This window comes from Megalops cyprinoides, chromosome 12 (genome assembly GCF_013368585.1).
Source record: "Megalops cyprinoides isolate fMegCyp1 chromosome 12, fMegCyp1.pri, whole genome shotgun sequence".
NCBI classification, from domain to species: Eukaryota; Metazoa; Chordata; class Actinopteri; order Elopiformes; family Megalopidae; genus Megalops; species Megalops cyprinoides.
In genome coordinates this window covers 6,482,435-6,505,557 of record NC_050594.1, presented here as the reverse complement: position 1 = coordinate 6,505,557, position 23,123 = coordinate 6,482,435, and the positions used below count along the sequence as shown (strand labels likewise).

The 23,123-nt window shown below is 44.9% G+C and overlaps 1 protein-coding gene across 1 annotated transcript in view; it reads right to left on the bottom strand.

Moving 5' to 3' along the window:
* Nucleotides 1-21,994, bottom strand: part of LOC118786542 (synaptosomal-associated protein 25-like) — a 43,694-nt gene extending 21,700 nt beyond the window's left edge. The window contains exon 1 of the mRNA XM_036541643.1: nucleotides 21,836-21,994. The gene's annotated coding sequence lies outside the window, so the exon portion shown is untranslated. The remainder of the gene's footprint in view (nucleotides 1-21,835) is intronic.
* Between the last annotated feature and the right edge of the window lie 1,129 nt (nucleotides 21,995-23,123).

The following is a 23,123-nucleotide window of genomic DNA, read 5'->3' as shown; positions in this document are numbered from 1 at the left end:
ACCCTGTAATACCATACATTTTTCTACAGCATGGGCCAAAGATTAAGATACCCGCTCACTCACTATGGACCAACGAGACGCGGCGGTCCACGTGGACACGTCAGACGGCTACCAAATGTCCATCTGCGCCCAGGTCATCTCGCAGGATGAGGTTTAACGCAGAGTATTTCGCTGCCGTCTGCAGCAGAAAAAGCGTTAAGTAATTGGAGCGAGGTCAAAGATAACGGGGTCTATTTTTACCTTGCTAAGTCTCCAGAGATTTGATGTTTCACGGACTGGGGCAGAGTGCTCGGAAGTGTTCTCGATGAATAATGCATTCTGCTTTTTTTCATTCTCAGGCTCTCTTCCCCCCCCTTACTCCTGCTTTAAGCAAACACAATAATGACCAAGGGTGGTGGGGACTCTTTCCACTTTCACCCATGTGTTTTATGGCAAATCTGGCTGAGGGAGCCAAAATGGCTTCCAGGAACCGTTGTTTCCACCTCATCAGAAGGCCAGTTCATTGTACAGCATGCCAACACCAAGTGGAACAAACGGGGAACACCGGTGGTCACAACTTATGTTAGATAACAGATTATCAGTGCATATTCCTCCACCTTTCCTCCCCTACTTCAACACACAAGATAATAGAAAGGCAAGATATTACAGTTTTATACAGCATTTGTATGAGACTCAGTAAATACAGGCAGAACAAGGAAGACAACAGGACAGAGCAACCAAGCCTTCATCCAAGAAATATAACATACACGTGTAAGGATGTGTATCAGCTGTTGCTCGTGAGATTGATATGGAAGAGGGAGAAATCTTATGTTTAGATTTACCACTGTTCTCGCCCTGTTTTCTTGTGTCGGTTCCTTTAATAATCCACACCAACAGACAGATATTTCATTTTCTCCTAACAACATATCGTGTGGCGCCAGCCATTTTTCCACCTCACATAACAGGATTCAAATGGCGAGGCAGAACCTCAACAGAATATCAACAGAGTCAAACAATGTAATCATCGCTGAGGCTACACTTTTAACATAGAGATAGACCGCTGTGCGTCTTAGTGATCAGCACCGCTGGGACCTTGCTCTGCATTTGAGTCGCTCTAAGTGCAAACCATTAAGTCTCGGATCTTTACTGACTGACGGCTGAACTCTATTGAAGACGCGATTTTTATTCAGTGGTTTCAGGGAGATCGTACACTTATGTAACTTTCAGAGACATTGAGAAGGAGGGAGGGGGAGAAGGAGGGAGGGAGAAAGTGAGAGAAATGTTCAGCTAGACCCTGTTCATCAGTGCGCGTAGATGTTGTTCAGGGGCTCAGAGCATGATTAGACCTCTAACAATGCCCCTAAAATGAAGCCTCATCCTGCCACTAAAACACCAGTGCCGTACGCGAGCTGATGACGGTCTGAAACGCCACTGACGGGCACCGCTGGTCTCTGTTGTCAAACCAAAATATTGCCTCAGTTTCCTCCTGCTCCATCCTACTGCTTTTGGGTTCAATGTTTTTAGCAATGGCAGCTGATGCTAGCAGTTTCCTTGTCTTTTCATCATCGTCTTCGTCTTACAATGTAGGCTAGTCAGCTAAGAGTGGCGATAAAATGTTCATTTATTCTCCAAGCATTTCAGTTCATTTATCACTCCAAGAATCCTGTTTAGGAAGTTCCAGAGAGCTGGTAATGCTCATCCCTGTAAAGGACCGTTTCTTTTTTGTATGCGTGTGTTACCTGCATGGTGGTTATAGCAAAGGATCTTAACTCTTGTGCTTCTGTGCATGTGGTGTTTACAGCAGTGACCACTAACCACCCACTGTAGGTACAGAATAACATGTTTATCCTTTGTCTCTCTCCCTCTTTCCTTTTTATTCTTTGTCTTTTTTTTTTTTCTTGTCTTCTGTTTCGTCTGTCTCCTGGGTTGTTTACCCTGCCCCTGTCTCCGCTGCGCTGTTGGTAAGTCACTGTTCTCTAAGGACAGGGCTTATCCTTCAGACAGGATCCGCTAATCCGCACGGAGGGCAGAAAACTGGATAACTACCCAAACATGCCGGCTGTGAGCAAACGCGCTGTAATCCTCGCTCCTGTTTTACTTCCGAGGGGAAGTCTTCGGCTCATTTGTGTCTGCTGTTAAATATTTCACGGGTCAGTAGTTCTCTGCAGTGAACTGCAATATTATTTTCCTGTGTTGTTTTGGCTATAATCATTGAATCACATACATAAAAATACAACAGAGGTACAAAACTTGGATAACCACCAACAAAACGGAGTAGGACCAGCTTTTTCTTAATATTTTCCTAGACCCTTCAATAAAAGACATGGATTTCTTTGACAGTGTAGGCCTAGTCTATGAGGTGGCTGCAGTGTTCTGAGTTTCCTGAGTCCAATACAAAGCCAGACATCTTCCACCCAATGTGACATGAAAAATACCAAACTCAGCATGGCTGAGAGACTGAGATCGCCCCCTCCTCTTACAGCAGGCAAGGCTGAAGGCCGTCTGCGGCATGGGTTGGATGCCAAGGCCAAGCGGAGTACCTGGCACACGGGGGGCATGAAGGCACCAGTGCTACACCCTTTCCCACCACCTCCTCCCTCTGGGATCTAGATCTGCTGATCACTCACTTTGCAAGGAAACAAACTTCCACTCCTTAAGAATGGTAGTGTCTTAGACTGCACCTGACCGAGGGGTACAGACAGACATACACCAGGGCAAAGCCGCTGTGTATGTGGCTGTCATACTTAAATATGCTTCACTTATCACTGCTGTTGTCTTCTGTGTTTAGTTGTTACTTGCGATGGGAGAGTGATGCCTTGTGGATCCTAAAATGTGTGACTGATATGTCAACTGATATACGATTCACTGATCTGAACTAGTCAGTCATTTTCTGATCTCCTTCGTCTGTTTTGGCCTGGATACTTTCAGCTTTCCCTTTTGCGTGATCAAACGCAGACAAAATACAAGCAACTGCAGCTCACACGAGCGGCGACATACTTTTAAATTTTGAATCAAGTTAAAATCAAGACAAGCATTAACAGACTTTAAAAAAATACATATTTTGCCTTTGCCGTAGTTATGTAACCAAATCAGCGCAATTAGCTGGAGCGTGTCATTTTGACCTTTCCCGTCTCAGAAGAAGAAAAAGTCTTTTGTCCCCCGAGCCTGAGTCACTGTGCTGTGCGCTGCCCGCCGAAATGAATCCGCTTCCACTTCCTTTGAGACGGGGCAGTTTGAAATTAATTGCACATTTGAAGCCTGACAGTGATGTGAAAGACATTAAAGATGCAAAGCTTTCAGTGTAAGCTTTCACTTTTTTTTCCTCCCTTCTTTTTGCCCTATTCTTCTGTCTCTTCTGTGCCCCCTGCGTTTGGCAGACAGAGCGGCCCTCTCTGACAGACAGCAGACAGAGCTGTAGCTACAGAGTGACTCAGGGAAAGACAGAGACAGTCAGACACATACATAGGGCAGGAGCACTGTGGCGTCGTGGTGCGGCGCTTGTTTTGTAACCTCACCTTGTAGCCTCATGGGGCACTGCTGTTGTACCTGAAAACGCCTCAGTAAATATCCATCTAAAGTATGGATGATATCTAAGCTGCTTTTGGTAAAGGAGTTTCCTTTACAAATGAAGCTGAAGGAATGGGTGAGAGAGGCAGAAAGCCACACAGGAAAACCCTGGGAATGTTTTTAGTTGGACACGTCAAGCATTTAGACATCAGCCTCGCACAGGCAATTCATTTGGTGCATGCTTGGTACCAGTACAGCACATCCAAGCAAATGTTTTCTCTGTGGTTAATTTTTGAATACCTAACTTACTTTTCCAGGGTAACTAAACCTCAGTTCTTATTTAAAAAGAAACATGTTAGTGACCACTGTGAAATGAACTGGTCATTTTGGAGAAGAAAGCTCTACAACCTCTCTGCTGGATAAAAAGTCACATATTGCCATTAAAAATGGCAGATTACCTAAAAAATATACCCAAAAAGGACAGATTTATTCACAGGGAAAGCACGGACAGTCATTGTAAAAAGCAGCACACTCTCTTTTAAAGCTCCCGGACATGATGTGGATTTGTAAAGGCAGGCCTGAGACACAGAAACGGCAGGCAGCCGGGAGCATTACAGATCTTCACCCACACATCAGCTCCCTCGGACTGCGGAGTCTGATCACGATTTGAGATTTTAAAAAAAAAGAAAAAAAAAAGGCCGACCTTGACCCACTTGCTAGCGGCGAATGACAAACTGACTGTTTGCAGCGGAGTTTGCTTTCTGAGGCAGATCGAGGAGCGCTCTCTGGGACGCGGAAAGACACCGTCGCCACGTTTGTCGCTGGAGATCAGAGATCTGGCTCTTCTGCTCCGATTCGCTCCTGAGCATCCGAGGCCACGAAATACACAACCCCCCCCACAAACAGAGTTAATGACCCCAATCTGTTCAGGCTTTATCATCGAAGAAGCACACTTTTACCGAGATCTAGCGTTGTTTATGCGTTTATGATATTTTATGACTCACGATCTTTTTTATGGCAGATTATACTTTGAGATCAGTGCACTAATTCAAAATCATATAATTGTAATCAGGATGGTAAGTCACCCTTGTGGACCCCAAACCCAAACACCAGTCCTTAACTAGAAGTGGATTTCAATGTAATCTGTGAAAGGTATTCACAAAATGGCACAAATGAGAAATCTTCTGAAATTATGTACTGGCTGTGCAATTTAATCCACTATGTAACATATAAGAAAATGTATAATATCATAATAAATATTATACAATATGATGGCAATCCACACAGTCCAATCAGAATACATTGTTGAATCTCAACATAAAGCATTACAGTTCTAATGATATATATTTAATTCAGACATTATGAGTGAGTTCCATTCTCAGTTTTTGAGACAGCAGCCTTTTCAGACTTCACACTTTTGTTTCATGAGAAAAGCTGTAAATTATGCCAAAAATATTTTATTTGGTTAATTATTTAATTTTAATTAGCCCAGCATGGCACAACTACTGAAAATGAGATGATTTTTAATAACTGTTTCTCCTGTTATATTATTTTATTCTGTGTTTGTTGTTTGATGATGTTTTTATGCAGACGATGTTTTTCCACCCATACATAATTTCAGCTGCGCACAAACCCTATTCTACGACTGTATAATCACTAGCAAATTACTTGACGGAAACACTAATTTGGGCACGGCAGGCTGACATATTATTCCTGCTTTAAGGCAATTTAAAAATCCTATTAAGTCTCGAAGCGGCCCGTGAACCAGTGCTTGGGTCCCTGTTTTAGGAGTAGATAATAATGAGAGAGGAAGAGCGAGGGAAAGACAATGAAAAGGGGAGGGGAGGAGAGAAAGGGAAAGAGATTTTAAATCAGGGGCCCTTGCAGTCCCACGTCTCCCTTGCACCAAATTCGGCCTCTAATATCCTCATGGCTCAGCGCATCAATTCCCGCTGCTTTGAACGAAGTATTGCTTGAAAGGGAATGACACTACAGCATTCACCGAGCGATCTAATTAAAGTGGTTTATTTTCACAAAGTGCCTTTCCACTGGACGGGTCATTCAGGAGGGCAAAGCCAGGCAAATACCACTATCAAACCACTTTTCCCTCACTATGCTCCCGAACACACACACACACACACGCATAGATAAAGTGACACACACATATACACACACACGCACACACACATTTAGGTATACATTTTGTTTTCTCTGAGTTCAAGAGTTGGTTCATTCATTTTAACAAGAGCTAAAGGAGTTCATACAGACTTTGCCAGGATTCTCATTTTTATACCTCTTCTGAATTCTTTTTATAAAATGTGAGCAATTACCCTCACATTATGAATCCAGTCAGCTTCACATTTATTTTCACATTTAATCCCACTTTGCACTGTGTCAGTGAGGAGATATCAGGCATTTTTGCAAGGGAAAACAGAATGAAAACAGAGACCAGAAAGTGGAAAAAGGAGGAAACTCTGCATGAACCAGATTCCCTTCCTAGGCAACTTCCATTGTCCAGTTTTCGGTCCCCATTCTTTCCCGATCCGTAACTAACTACGCAGACCGAAACTGTGGCATAGCAACACAATCCCGTCTCCACTCCACTGCGCACTCTCACTCACTCTCAATGACAGCTGGGGCTGAGACGGCGGCCATCTTGAGGGGCCGTCTTAAAGGCCGGGACGGAGGGGAAGGGAGCTTCGTCAGCTCCCTACTGCAGACGCACCACGGCGGGCAGTGCGCACTTTGTGTGATGCGATGGCTGAGTCTCGCCTAGCTGCCTGCCATTTCGCCTCCGCTCAGTAGCACAGGCTACTCCTGCCAGTCGCAACGGCATCCGTGTCCTTTTATGCCAAAGTCCAGTCAGATATTGAGTGAAATGTATTCCAGAGGCAGCTGAAACAACAGAGGCTTAAATACAACTGCAGAACCCAAATTGACAAAGAGAGCAACCAAATGCTGAGTTAAGATGACAAAACAATATTTTTATGCATACTGAATAGCTGTATTAAGGCGTGTGTGTATGTGTTTGTATGTGTGTATATGTGTGTGTATGTGGGGATAAGGGGGTAACTGTTCCATCTTGGACTGAAACCCAAAACGTCCTGGTTACAAATCTTGCGAGCATCTTCCCATTGTCAGGATCTCAGGTTTATAGGGCATTTTGTATATCCGCCAGCAGGCATCCATGTCACCATCAGAATTTTTTCATTAATTTTTACCATAATTTTGTGAAGGCCACTGTTCATGTCTGTGCAAGAATACTCTACACTGTACACTGTACTCTGTACACTCTGTACACTTTGTTAAAGGCCCTCGTTTAGACTTTCTATTTTTATTAAAATGCCTGTTTGAAGGTGCCTGTTGGTTTAAATCCTGATTTTGTCTCAGTGGTGCTACTCTAACAAAGCCATTTGCATCTTTTACGAGTTGTGCTTACTAGACAGGTTTCCTGGTGACAAAAAAAACACAATAAATTCCATGCTACCGCAGCTCCATAACAAATAGCGACAACATGAAATAATACCTTGTTTACTAGCCAGGGGGCTTCTCTGTCATTCAGATTCCCTCAATACGTCCATCAGCTAAAAGCCGTAACGTTTCTCTCTCTTCGCAAAGACAGGAAAAAAACAGGTTGAATTATTTAACAGAAAACGGTAAATCTACTGCGGCATCCTTTGTGCGAACACACACCTCCGTCTTCAGCAGAACAGAGGTCAGTAAAACAGCCACCGCTCCGGTCTGCCCTCCCTAACTGTGTTCCTCTCCTCCGCGCATGACATCTGGCTAACAGCACACACCCCTCCGCCCTGTCCCCCCCCCCCCCCCCCCCCCCCCCCCCGCCCTCCCCTCCCTGTGCTACGTTACAGTCATCCGATTGGATTTAGCCGTTGGTGCTCCGTCACAGACTGGTCAAGCCGAACAGTGGCAGGCAGGATTAAAGCCGCTGCTGAAAAGAGGATTTATGCAACGGTGTCTCACAGCTCCCTGTCTTTATTTCCCTGTATGTGGCCTTCAGCAATCAGCGCCAGAAGCGCACAGCAAAACATACATCAGATGGCCCCGGTTAAAATAGGGGGAAACTGTTACTTAAACTACCTCTTATATACAGTATAGGATTTTATCCCTGCCGTGCTACAGCGGCCATAGGGGTAAAATTAACAGAGAAGAGAACTAGCATGATTTAAAATGGCTGTACAAGCTATAACATTCCTAAATAGTAATCATGATACCTCTATAAACAGGTATAATATGAGTAGCAGGGCTCCTAACCAAAAGGTTGCTGGTTTGATTTTTCGATGGGGCACTGCTACTGTACCCTTGGGCAAGGTGCTTAACCCAGAATTGCCTGTATGAATGGATAACATGTAAAAATTGTAGCCAATGTAAGTCGCTCTGGATAAGAGCATCTGCTAAATGACAGTAATGTAATGTTCAATGGTATCTTAGAATACCTGTGCAATCTCAACAGTATCCACATATTTTTCCTTTGACTAGGCCAGCCCTGTGGCCTCAATGGACTATACACTCACTGATTCTGCAGTGCTCTCCGACTTGAAAGCAGCACAATGTACAAAAAACGTGATTGCACACACCAGCATAGGTAGTTTGTACCAGCTAAATGCAGCCACGTCAGAATGTAAATGCATCTCAGAATAAACAGCTCAATACTGTTGACCTTATTCCGAGGAGCTTTCAGACAGGCCACGCTGCAGATGCAGAGGCCGGAGATCCCGAATCGCGGCACTTCGTTACGGTGGGAATTCGTCTGTACGCAGCGCCAGCCACGGTGGGCTGCTGCCGTTTCTCTCTGTCAGCATTCTAGGCTCCCAGTTTCATTGTCACCGACATACTGTTGATGTGCAGCGTGCCGTCAATCATGTTGACAAAAAAATTCAAAAGCTGTTTTTTTCCCCTCTCTCTCTCTTTCTCTCTCTCCCTCTCTCTCTCTCTCTCTCTCTCTCTCTCTCTCTCTCTCTCTCTGTCTCTCTCTCTCTCTCTCTGTTCAGTCACACATCAGAAGGCCATCCACACCATGGCCCCACCCACATCACCTCCCACCTGCTGGTCTCATCTTCGCCTCCTCTCTCCGCAGAGGTAAGATCAAAGTGAGCATACCAAGGCTTGGGTGTATGATCCTCTGTATACACACACACGCACACTCTACACTGCACTACTTACTGCACACAGCTTTCTGCACAGCTGAAATCAGGGAAGGCATTTATGATCCACACAGCTTTCTACATCAGAAATGTAAACCAAGTGACACCATCTTGCTCCAAACGTTCACAAACTGCTGCTCCGCAAAATTACAGAAACACCGCAGGAGTGCAAGTGCTTGATGTCAGAAAATTACTGGGCTTTGCCACGGCAAAGAATCAACAAAGCTGTTTCAGAGGATGACCTTTTATTTTTAATCCCCAATTTTTCACACACTCACACACACAAAACTATACCACCCCCGATTCATTGACTGCAGTACGGGGGAAATGTACTGCCATGAAATTTCAGCATTCTTGCAAAGATTAGCTGACTACTCGCCAGTGAGGAGATATCAGAAATGCAAATACAGAGACAAACTGATTGGAAATTGATGTGTGGGATTCATTACAGTGTGGGATTCATTACAGGTGATGAAAACTCCACTATCAGATATATTAAATAAAAAGTCACAATATCAAATTCTGGACCTCCTGAACCATAAGGACACTCCTGTATGGAAAGGGTCATCTCTTAACGTTTGGCAGTCTGCACCCTACACTTCTTACAACACTCCAGGGCTGAACAGTGAATATCAGCAAATCATCCCAAACTGAAAACAGGGTGATGCTTTCCAGACCGAGAGGCAAGCGCCATGCACCGCATATCTGCTGGTGGGGCTAAGTTTGTGTTTCAGTGCGGATCTGCAGACTCTGCATTACAGTGTTAGAGGCTGAGACACGCCCAGAGGGGATCTTGGACTCCTGTGGTGCAGCGAGAAATCAGAAGAAAATGTGGCGTCTCGCTGCCGGGGGTCACTCTCTAGATAAACACCTCTGCCATCCGCAGAATACATGTGGGGAAAAAAACCAGGAACAATTACATTACAGGAATTTAGCAGATGCTGTCATCCAGAGGGACTGCACTATAGGTTGCATTATGGGTTTTGGGTATCATGTCTTTAACATCTACAGACTTGTTTCTAGTTTGTTTATGCCAGCAGATGTTTTAAGGAAACTGCCAGTCATTTCTTTGTTTAAATGTCTCCTCAATCTGTTACAAAAGAACAGAAGTGGTTGCCTTTTTTGTATTTTCATCCGGCTTCAGTTGTTGGTTCTTGATTTGACTTGTTTTTGCGGAAACACACAAATCATTGCAATCTCCGCGCCCAAATCACTGGGCCTTTTCATCTCGGGAGACATCTTGTAGGGATTAAGTGGGGGACATGTTTGTTTTTCATTGTTTTGTGTACTGCTGGTGTTTAGTGTTTAAATCCAATCGAAAGGGAGGGCTCATGCAGTATCTCTGCACTACCACAACAACAGCGTTGTCCTGCTTTCCAGTTGTCTGAGGCATTGGATCCTTTACGAAATGGCTGCTCATTATCAATCCTTCTGAGGAGAGAAACAGACTCTGACTCTGCATGGCAAACTGCTTTACGGTGCAGTTTTGCAAAGAGTGATGGACTGCGAAGGGGCTACGGAGGAGCCGCATAAGTATGGTCAGGGGCTGAGGAAATACAGCTAGAAACCCTGTGATAAAAAACCATGAAGAAATCTGTGTCAAGGGCAGGGGCAAAAGGCGTTATCCATTATTGAGAGGAAAGTCTGGGGATGGCATTATGAATGCATTAAAATGTCTGAGTTGAGTTACTGTCGGCATGCACGTGCCAAGGCGGTATCTCTCCACAAGGCATAAAAGGGTGTGACAGGGTGTTTGGCCCAGGGGACTGTGTGGCAGTGGCACCGTGCGTGTGAGTATTCCGGCCTCTAGGAGTTACAGCAGGAAAGATGATATTTCGGTAATGCTGTAAAACCTTTCCATAAAAAAACTATACAGCTAATAAATGTGGTTTTATTAGCAGTGATGTTTTGTTGGCTGACTCCTTTATCTAGTGCACCTTACAGAGCTTCAGTACTTTAGACATAACTTGAGCAGAGCATGAAATGCAATCTGAATGCCAGTTTGGGTAGTGCATTATATTATAAAGCAATTATGACAATTGCATTATTGAAAAAATATTATTGTCATTATTATTATTATTTTATTATTATTATTATTATTATTATTATTTATCTGATACTTGTGATGCCCTGGGTCTGCTATTGCAATCCAAGCCCTTTACAGGTCATCTTAAAGGAAAGGGGCCTTTTAGTGGTCAAGGTTCACATCTTGGACAGGTACAGTAAGAGGTGTGGAGACGAGTCTTTAAAAAAATCAAAGGGAGGTGGAGTTCATCTGTTCCAACAACAGAGGTCAGCTTGTTTGGTCACTGAGGAGTCGGAGGTGAAGATGAGGTGACAGACAGACAGAGGGACGCAGGGAGGGCCCGGACAAGATGCGGGGCGCAGAGGGGGGTGGGAAACAGGTGCAGAACCTGAGGAGTCAGCAGGTGTGCTCCCGGAGAGAGACTCACAGAGGAGGAGGGAAGCTATGAAATGGAAGCCACCACAGGAGGGCCCAGGTTTTACCCCACAGCTAACCAGCACTCCTTACTCTTAACGGAATTTAATTTCTGCCGCCACAGTGGGTTGTGTGGTTTTCTAATCTGTTTATTCGGTCATAAGTTCTATGCACGGAAAGCCAAGAACGTGAAATGTCCGTGTTGTGTAGCCTTCCCTCCTGATGAACGGATGTCTGCTCTTCAGGAACCCGGGTTCGAGCTGAATCCCCATGTTTCAGACCGCAGGTCCTGAGTGGGAGGGTCAAAAGACCATCTGGATCTCGCGCCGCCGAGCAAATAAACTCCGGAGAAATGCCCTCAAAGCCCCTTCCTGCTTATCCCCCGCAAAGCCCTGATCCCAGGATCAGGGGGAGTCCCTGGAGCCTGCCGTCGAGGGGCTGGACTAGTGCACACATTACAGTGTCAGCACACATTACAGTGTCAGCACACATTACAGTGTCAGCATACATTACAGTGTCAGCATACATTACTAGGAGTTTGCCACAATTTTTTGCGGAATTGGGTGCTCTCACCTTGCATTTGTTACCCCCGCTTAGCACCTTAGATTGTGCTGCGTGTGTGCCTCTATCAGTGGTGATAGTTTCTTTTTTGAGCATCTTACGAGCTGCAAGTGGATTTAAAGCAGTCTTGACATTTTCACTGATTCCTGTTCAGGGTAGGCAGTTTCACCAGTACTGAGGGACTTCCAACAGCCAATGAACAAGAACCATTCCGTACTGTAATGTGCCGACATGTTAGCGTTTCCTGCCAAGCCACAGCAGAGAAATAAGAATGATTAAACACTCAGGGTGTGAGTGACACAGCAAAAACACACGCTAGAGTGAAAGGTGAAGTGGCTGAGCTGTAGCAAGAGCATGACGGTTTAAAAAAATTGAAAGAAGATAACAGAAAAATAGCTAGGTAGCTTGGTGTCTTACTTTGCTTGGAGTTTCAGAAAGTGCTTTATATTTATACAGGGTAGCATCAGTGAAAGCGGGTGGCACTGGCGTCCAGAGGCGGTAACACACAGCAGGACTTTATGACTTCAAATGCAATGTGATCTGTCAGTCACCACGTCCCGAGTATCTCTATCTTAATGTGTGTCAACTACTCACGGTGAACTCATTTGTGATTGCAATGTGTGTTACAAGCTTCAAACAGATCTGTCAGTTCCCTCTCCAACCACACACTGACACACACACACACACACACACGCACGCATGTATGTACAACACACCCACACACACAATTTCACAAGCAGCAAGCCCCCCCCCCCCACCACAAACACATACACACACAAACATACATACACACACACACACACATCTTGAGCCACAGCCACCCCAGATGACTTCTCACATCAGAGACCAGCAGCAAGCAGACCATGTAAGCAGCTCCCACTGAGCTGTAATGAGGAAATGCTATGCTTTCGTTCCATTGCGACTTTCACAGCCATACCCGATTACATACATAAAGGCATTCCGCAACACGCGGCCACCATTTTGTGTGCCTCGTTCTCCTTTGATTCCCCGCATGAGCGACTCTGGCTGCGCGGCGCGTTTGAGTGAAAAGTTGATTTATTTTTCTCCAGTTGCCTCCACGGTCTGCTTACCCGGAGGTTTACCTCGCCGCACATGCCCAGTGGAAAGAGGTCATCGCATCATGGCGGCATGCTGCCCGGGCTCCCGAGGCCCACGGTTTTTCGCTGTGATGTGCGCAGACTCCCGCCATATCGCGCGGTCTGTGTGCAGCGTGCAAGAGCGCCGTGTTCCTTATGCACTATTTACCACAGCTGTACGTAACACAACATGCACCGTCGTGCTGTGCACACCTCATTAGGTGTGTGTGCGTTTGGTTTCTAATTCTGTAAAACCGAGCTCTCTGCATCAACCCTCCGCATAGAACAAACTGATCTACAAATTTGTCTGGCAGATGTATTTGAAAGACTTTGCCGAAGTTTACATTTGTAGGTGGAATCTGTGCGTTTGGTCTTGCCATTCTGTGATCGCTGAAGCGATATTCGCAGGGCTGTGGATACGACCGGCTCATGCAGCTTAGCGGAAGAGTGCGACGCACCTGGCAGCACTCCGTGCTACTCACGCACCGCTGACGCAGAGAGGGGTGCGGACAAGCGGTCCGCTCTGCGGTGCTCTGCGGTCTCCATGTGTGGGTGTGGCATCTGCCTTCACCGCTCAAACACAGGCTTATTAACAATCAGATCACAGATTCCACCCCACCCTCCCCCACTGGGCCTTTCAAAATGTGATCACAGACACAACAAAGCAGGAAGGTGGGGGGGGGGTGCAAGGGTAGGGCAGGGAAGGGTTGGGGGACATATGAACACCTGTTATGTGATGGCAGCTTGTGTCAGATTTGGAACAAGAGGAGGAAGTCAGCCAAGGACACTCTTGGGTTCACATCCTTCTTTTTGACACGGAGTGGAAAAGTACAAAAGGGTGGGCATAATTACACAGAAGTCAGTCGCCTGATTTTTTTTTTCCTTCATAGCACACTCATGTGAAATGACTGGCCGTGATCTTGGTCATGCTCTGTGTATAGGCTAATACGCAATGCCATTTCTCAGGGCAGTTTTAATACTTTTTTCCTCTGTTTGCCTGATCAAACAGATCAGGACATGCGCCATCTCTGGGCCACTGTGTGAGATGGAAAACAAACAAAAAAAAACGTGAAACGCAGGGAGGCCTCGAGCCTGTCTGGCTGTTAAATATTTGAAGCCCTGTATAAACGGAGGTCGGAACAGCCATTAGGGCACCGTGAGGGAGTGATCGGTCTCGACAGGTCTTACAGGCGAGAGCGAAGGAGGGAGGGACGTAACGGGGTGAGGGCGTAGCTGTGAAAAATCATCTTCTCCCACAGAGGCGTTTGTAGATGCGCCCAGTGACTAACGTGTCACACCCCCCCCCCCCCCCCCCAGATTTGGGAGGGGTTCGCCCAGCTGCAGCCATGGGTTCAGAGAAGTGTGTGCCTGTTTTTTTCCTCCCTGGAAAATTGACACAGTCACTTTTGCTGCAGGCTAAGGTTCTGAGTAAAAGGTGTAGAATGGGGAAACACGCGTGTTTGGAGATGGTGGGCTCCAGCCAGAGGCCTTTCACTAAAGCTTAAGGAGATCACTGAAGACGACACCATGCAGGCGAACCACATTTAAATTTAAAAATGTAAGACAAGTAGACGCTGTTATTTTTTAATGCAACAGAACCGAATGCACAGACCTGGTGCTTGTCATTGATGCTGGTCACTGGCCAGTTGTTTACCTGTGTCTAGAGAACTGCGGGGTTGCATTTCCAAGGGAGGTACAATTTACGTACATTACAGAGAGGAAATTTTGACTTAAACAACTCCTACATTAACTGTAATTTGTACAACGTTATATATAATGATATATAATTGTAAATATTCAAAAATATGGATTGTTTATCATAAAAACTGCCAATGTTCATATAAGTAAGAACTTAAGTGAAGAAACATAAAAAACCCTTTTGGGGGCATTAAACCTTTTGAGGATAAAACTGACCACAATAATTCAATCATGCTTTGTAACTCGTGAACGGTTTGAGAGAAATGCATTATGTGTATTGGATCCAGCTCCCCCTGGGAAATACGGATGAGTTCCGGTAACATATTTTTGAAGGACATGAAAAAAATATTGCATAATCTGACTTCATACAATAGTGTTGCAGGTCTGAGTCTAAAATGCTTCCAGCTCAGACTTGGGCACGTTCCAATCATACGATCACATTCCGAACAGAAGCGAAATCGGTTTCGTATTTCAGTTATTTCATTAAAACAAATTGTTGGCAAATTACCCAGGCGACTGGATCTCGCCATTTTAACTGGACCACAAAAAGCCCTCTGATTCCTCTCTTCTGTGCATGTAAACCCTTCATAGAAGCTCCTCTGCATTGGACACAAAGTAAGTGCATTACAGGGGCATATGAAATTGGATTACATATGGAGTGTTTTCTACTCACAGGAACGGATGCCGGGGAGAAGTTTAATCACGTTTTCCTGACAAAAATAAAGCAAACTCCTGCCCTTTTTCAATGTCGCCGGTCATGCTGTGAGTATTGCCGCCTGACTCCCCTTCTCCATTTTTGTGTCCGTTACGCGCAGAGCTTGTTTCATAACACACGCTGAGCGTTTTTCTCAATCGGTTAAACTCATCTTTCAGGCCACGGTTATAACAAAGATGGCACTGCACTTTGAATAATGATTTTTTTTCCCCCCCCAAAACAATGATAAAAACTGGTATCCTGATATCGCTTTAACTAATGGAAGCTGCGCAGTGACTGCGGATTCGTGGGTGAGAGAATGAGGCTCCTTTGGCGCGATTACCGTTAATTGATCCAACACTCCCATGAAAAGATGAGGCTGGGGCTCACTGAGTGTGTGTATGTCATTATCAGTTTACAAGGGGAGGGCAACACATACACACACACACACACACATATAACCACCTGGCTAGACACACAAACAAACACAAGCCCCCCCCCCACCCACCCACACACGCACACACATAACCACCTGGCTAGACACACAAACACAAGCACCCCCCCCCCCCCCCTCACCCACACACACGCACGCACACACACACACACACGTACACACATACATAACCACCTGGCTAGACACACACACACACAAACATAATACTTACCCATCTACCTGTTTGCACATACACACATATGCACACCCACATAAAAAGTGACCAAAACCTGTGATTGCTGAAGTCTTGAATTCTCATAAAAGAAATTTCAAAGATAACTGCATTAGCTAGCACAAGGTAGGTTTATCCATTTTATGCATCCTTGTTCTGAAAGACTATCCTCCTTATCTTGCTGCCAACTAAAGGCTGACAATCTAAACATCGAGACAAACTGTGCCCGTTTCCATGAAACAACATCCACAAAATCCTAGTAATTCCCTGTCCATCATAACAACGTGTGTATGTGTGTTTGGACGCGCTAGAGCGAAGATGGCTGTTCGAGGAAATAAACAGTGAATGCTGTCGATATGATACCTCAAGGCAATGCATAACCAGGGATGCCATTTTAAAATCAGGAATCCACATTAACCTCGCTAGGTTTTTTTTTTTCGCTCAATTTCTTTTATGCTCAGTTGTTGTATGACACATTGAAGTTTGCTGGCAGGCCAGGCAACATTGCCTATAGGAGGAATGGACATCCAAGACATTCTTGGGAAGCCGACCATGAAGACCCTTGAGGAACCGTTTGAGCACGTTAACACTGGTTGCTACCTGTTTGATAGTGATGGTGAAGATACCAGAGTTAATTCGGGCTGTGATGACACACTTCAACCTGCAGTTTGGCTAGTCAAACACAGCACCGGTCCTAAGCAGCACATTCGGCAGCTGGCAACAATTTGATAGCTAAAAATAAAATTCAGCAACGCTCAGGGACCTTTTCGGCTATTTACATGACAGCACAGTTTTTTAAGGTCCCCTGTTTTGCTGAATTCTGCAGTAGCAGGAATGGTCTGATCCATAAGCAAGGCTAAGTGACAATCAAGCACAACACTCAAGTTCTACGTTCCATGCAATGGCGGATCTTATCATGTAGTAAAGATATAGCCCAATTCATAAGCCATGAGACACATCCTCAGCGCACACCCAAGTGTGATGGCAGTAATAATAATGAAGAGATTGTATTTTTCATATAACTCTAAACTAACACGGGAGGACCGTCGTATGTGTCCCAGCGAGAGCGAGAAGCGAAGGAAAACGTTCAAGAAATGCAAAGCAATCATCTTGGTGGTGGAGGGATTACCGCTGGTAAAGCCAGAGTGTTCCAGGGAGGGCGGGATTAAGGCCTGGCACGGGTAATCTCCTTCAAGGCCTGCGATCGCCATCGCGGTCCGTTAGCAGCCGCCGTACTGTTCACTTAGCACTCAGTAACCCTCCGCTCCCGTCCGACAGAGGGTGTCCCCTCATGGGTGAGCTGAGCTGGTGACGGCTCTCTAAATATCAGAACAGAGTTTGCGTGGAAGGAGGTTCAATCTCATGTAATTTATAATGTAATTATTCTAATTTATATATATTAATATATAATATAGTTTAATATTATATGGATGGGGGTTAACCACGCTCCCATGCACATGCCCAGTCACATGTGCCTCCAGTCTGATTCAGATGTCATCTGACATGTGCTGAATGTCTGACAAGTGCAAAGATTTTGAAACATTCCCCCCTCTCCAAAATGATTTGTTGTTCGTTAGGACAGCTGCTTGCATTTGAAGCTGTGTGTGCTTCAGATGTTACCCCTCCCGCAGCCTCAGTCATATCAAATCTTAGCATCGGCTCCAGCTCTCACTGCCCTCTGGTTCTGCTCGACGATTTTGGACTGCACAACCGTACAGCCTGTAGAACGCATAACGGAGCTTTTTTGTCGATAACACTGAGGTTCAATGGCAGTGGAAGGATTTACAGTTGTTGTAATAGCTTTTGTTCCCAAATGCATCCCAAATCTCCCTTCACAGCGTGAGAGAGCGTCATAATTGCACTTCAGGGTAAACTGAAATCGGTAATGCACTCCGCTATCCGCTGAGCTTCCCTCCGCTTTGTCTTCGGCCGAAACCTGGGTCTTTTATGACTACAGGACACGTAACGGCATTTCACAGAAGTCTCGATCGCAAACGCTCCAAGGGCAGGTGTTTGCTCTTGGATGAACAAACTCTCAGTTCATATATCCTCAGCTCATGCAAACATTCATTGCGGTTCATGGCTGATGGATGGACAGCACTGAAAATAGAAAGGCTGTATTGGGAAACTGATCAGGATCAATCAGATATTTTTTATGATGCACCATTTTGATTATTTTTATAGATTTATTATGAGTGAGAACATTGTTGTAACACTATTCAGTGTTAAAAAGGCTACAGATAGGATTTAAAACAGAAACAGAACTGAAATCCTCCAATTGGACTTCCACTGGGCTGGAAGTGGCCTCTCTGATGACACTGTCATATGCCAGAACAGTAATAATGGATGTTCCCCCCAGTACAATAGAGTATTATGGGATGCTCGCATACCACCATAATATCGTCTAAGGAATATTTCATAAATCTGATCCTGCAGCCCCCCCAAAACAAAAAATGGGTCACGTCCAGAGACCGAAAACGTGTCCGATGTCATCATTTGAAGAATCAAAATCAAATCGTTTTCGCCGGGAAAGCATGTCATGGCAGCGCGGCTACTCGTCAATGAAATCAATATCCGCTTCAGTGAGAAGGAACGATGCAGCTGTTTCACCTTTCCGTCTCCAGTTCTCTTACGCACATGGACCTCACGGTGTTGCTCGCTTTTATTAGAAAAATCACACGAGTGTTGATTGAAACCATGCTGCAAATACAGGGGAAACTGGGGGGGAGGGGGATAAAACGTGTCGCATTCATCGCTATGGCGAGTGCGCTAGCGGGGGCGGTGGGGTGGGGGTGGGGTGGGGTTACTTTATGAAATTTTATGAAGAGGGCCGAGGGAGCGCGCATTTTCCCACTGCCCGCATGTCCGTATCTCTAATGGTCTGCTTCTGGCGCTACTTCACACGGAACCGCCGCCGTCTTCAAAATCAAAGGAGTCTGCGCTCCTGGAATATAACAGCTGCGGGTCACGGCGACAGATGGGGCGCACGTGTGTGGCGTGACGCTACATTCTCACAGTCCTCGCTACCACCGTTCGATGGCTGCCGCAGCGGAGCGCTGAGCATCGCCCAATGCGGACCTGCCCCGGACAGTCACAAATTAAAAGACTGTTCTTGCAAAATGTTATAAAACCCCGTATGACGTGTTTTTACGGTCTGCTGCACAACATAGTTATGAAAATTATTTACATTTGTCGGATTGTGCAAGTAAAGCACCAAGACTCATGTTTTCATTTCACTATGTGTACTGCAAAACAATAACGCAATGTGGTGTAATTCTGGTTAAGACTGCACTACGCCTTATGTCTTACGTCTTATGACATGAGCACCTGGAAAACACTCTCTGTCACCCTTGCTCCATTCACGTTTGCTAAAAGAATTTGATCTTTTTAATTCAGAAACAAGTCAGTATGATTTCTTCAGAAAGCTTTCTGTAACGTGTGGCACGTGAGATGGTTCTGTTTAGTGCCCACGCTCAGATAAAAAGGTCGAGTGATTTGTTACTTAACGTTACAGTGGAGAAAAAAAAAAACAATGGAAAGCGCGTGGGTTCGAGATAATGACCAAGCACTGTGTGATCACCTTAGAAATGAAGCTTCTATGGTCCTCACCTCAGTGGAAAATCTCTATAGGAATTTTGGTTCTGAATAAACCACACGCAACAACAAAAATACAGCGTTCAGGTTGCAGCGCACGAATTGCACGGACAGGGCCCGTCCATCAAACGCAAGCAATGCACCAAGATCAAGCCGTACATCGGGGGACGTCCCGAAGCATCGTCCCATTTTCACCGTAATCAAACCAATATGCAAAGCCGCATTACGCAAGCGAAGGAAGGAACCCCACCAACACATTGCTTACATGAATGCAGGTTCTTGGAAACAAATCGACCTTAAAAATAAAAGCCCGTAAACGTCACACTCACTGATGCCCAACAAACTAGTCAGAACCTCATTTCTATTTTATGTAGCTTCACAAAACATCAGAAACAACCCAGATGAAAGTATGTTGAACTCCCTGCAGATACGCAGAGAGTAACATTAAGGGTTAATGGTTCTTGCTTTCTGAATATTAAATCAGTTGAGCAATTACCCTACACGACCACATAACGTGTAACATAACGTCCAAATGCGCAATCTTAGGCTCGGTTTCCCGAATTCGAAATGATGGCTGGCTTTACATATCAAAGGATTTTAGGCCTTTCTCTTCTATTATAACGCGCGTTATTATTTGCTTTGCTGTAATTAACTGGTTGCGCAGTGTGCTTGTGTTCAGACGAGCACGAAGTAGGCAAGTCGTGTTTGAGGCAACCAATTTGGACAAAAATACAAATGATGACCATAGCACCGGATAAAAGGACATGGTTAATTATATTTTAGATGGTATAATGAATTATGATATGGCCGACCAAATATTTAGTAGTGAAAAACGCAGGTTTTCAAAAACACTATCTGGGGTAGGACAAATCTGAGTACGTGACCTCGATAGCAGACAGGCGTCGCAGCCCGGATACCAGATAATTACTGTTTTACCATTACATTTTAGCACATTAGTGTCAGATTTTAGACAGTGCGCTGTCCCTCGTGTTGACACAAAGCTGCGTATGACACTATTGCAAAAATAAAGATCGTAACACAACATATGGATCTTTTAATGAACAAAACCGACAATCAATGTTGTCTTTAATACAGATTCTTAGCTGCCAATGACAATTACATCTGTAGACACTACGCGTTGTTTAAATTGGATGATTATACTGTCCGAGGTGGGTGTTAGAGGGGGCTATGGGATTCCCTTAGGCTCATGACGTCCGGGGGTCGGTGTGTCTTGTTCAGTGGATTGCTGACACGATTCAGCTGGTAGTCAAAGGGAGGGGGGGCGGAACGAACGCTATGTTTTAGTTACTCTGCATGAATCACAACCACCACCACCCCCTTGCCTCCGCCCTAACTTCATTCCTCTAGGAGGATTTAAAACAATAATCACAACCACATTGAATCCTAAATAATCCCAGTCGGCTGTGGCCATTTCCGATTTAAGAACGGAGCTCGAAGCCGTTGTGAACGTTCAGAATAAGGGAACATTGGTTAACACGGGTGGTTAAAATCTCCTCAATAACCCCCGTGTTCTCCTCACAGCATCTGCGGACTGTGTCGCAGTGTATTAGCCAGCGACATCCCATTGATCGATAATAACAGACAAAATCTCTCGCTCTTTCTCCGTGGCTTAGGTTGTCGTCCTTCCCAAGAGTCAGCAATATGTACTTTCATTTCGTATACGGTCCCAAGCGATAATTAACCACAAGGCCAGATTTATCGATCGCCCTCTATTCTTTGGGCACGATACGGGAAACATATCGGCTGTTTTATCCTTCGATTGCCGTAGGGCTGACGGAACATAACATTATTCTTCTGTCGGCAACTGTCTGCATCGGCCAGGCTAGTGGACATGCGCAACATAATTTGAAAATGCCCTTTGAAAGATCTATGCCTTGGGATACGAATACGATAACAATATATATAGAGCAATATTTGATACGACACAAACCCCAACACACGAACACAGGATTTCACGCAGCTTCGTGTTATGTTTTTTTCTGCGTTATTTTGAATCTCCTAGTTTTTTTCCCCTAGCGTCGTACAGTCGAGCGTTGTCCAAGGTTCTGAAACGCATAAACCGCCCACACCCGGCGCATTGGAATACTGCATCCCCACAGCCCCGTCGACAGTTCGCAGCGATTTAAACACAAATTCTCTCCCTGATCATCTACAGATCCATGTCCTCGACGAGATTAAAATGGTTGAATGATGCAACAACAAACTCGGGTGCAGTTCTTTGGTGTCTAAAACAGTAAACGGCATTCTTAAAGCGGTTTAGGAACTGCCGCTTTTCAGATTCCCAGTGAAGAACATTTTGTCCAATTTAAAAAAAACAAACGAGAACAAACTTACCAAATAAAACAAAAAATGGTAATTTCGCAAATTCTATATTGAAATATGATATGATTCTGTAATAAAAATGCCCCTTCACATACCTGAGTTTGTATTAGGTGGATCGCAGTCACTTCTGAAGAGGAAATGTCTGCCTATTTCAGCTGCGAACTGATATCCTCCCTCTGTCAAGACTGGCTTGCTGCGAAGGAACTGCGCGCCGTGGATACTGACCACCTAGATGCTTCTCCAACAGGAAGCGCTTCTGCCCTCAGCAAAGATGGCTGCACGCTTTGACGTCAGCGCCTTTTAATAGAAATCTGTCAAGGAGGGAGCGGCATTGTGAGCTTGACTCATCAGCAGTTGCTGGCGTAGACTCCGAACGTCCATGCGCAACTGCGTTCCTTAATAAGCGATAACAGCAAAAACCATTTGGGGGGAAAATAGTAGACAGAAATATTAGATTAGGCTACGAATCTGCTCTAACACAAGTGGGATTTTCATGTTTGTCTTGAGATATGATTTCTGTAAGGTTGCCACACTGCATTTATTTTACCGGGCTGACTAGGATTTTGAAGTACACAGACCCAATTGCCAGTGTTTTTGGAAGCAGAGCGATATATTTAAGTTATCATAACATCACGTCTAATTTGGTTTATGCAAATTATCCTTTCAATAATTTGACAACAGTTGTGTGGTTATTTTTGAGTTCTTGAGAGTCAAAGTATGATACTGCTCACTGTATTAGGACATTTTGTCTTCTAGGTTATGTGTGTACAGTATGTGGGAATGTGTGTGTGTGTGTGTGTGTATAATCAAGTACATGCATGTTTTTGTGTGTGTTAGGGTGTGTGTGAAAGTGTGTATTTTTTGCACTTTTACGTTAGAGAAAGTGCCGTATGTTTTGTGTCAGTGTGTGTATACATGTATGATTGTGAAATCATATTGCACTCGCTCTCTGTTACGCTGTGTTTTCACAGCCTGCTGCCTTCAGACGGCTGAAGCTCTGCTACGGCGTTGAACTGCAGCTGTATGCACCAGCCAGCTCACCTTGTGATGTCATTTCCTGTACCACTTGGCCAGCTCAAAGTTTGATTGGTGATTTTTTCTGCAATGTCAAATGTAGCCTTTAGCACTGAGTGGATGGAGCTGATGGTGGAACATATCGCTCATAATGAGCAGTTCTTGATTCTCCTGCACACGTCCAATGGCGCTGACCAACTGGAGAGAAACCAGTTCAGGGGGGGAACTCACTGTAATGCTAAGTGCCCATGAACCTCATCACCATCAGCTACTCAACCTCCGATCATTCAAAGCCAAGTACTGGTATCATGTCTTGTAAAAAAAAAAAAAAAAAAAAATTTAATCTAATGGTTCAACTCACTCGTTATC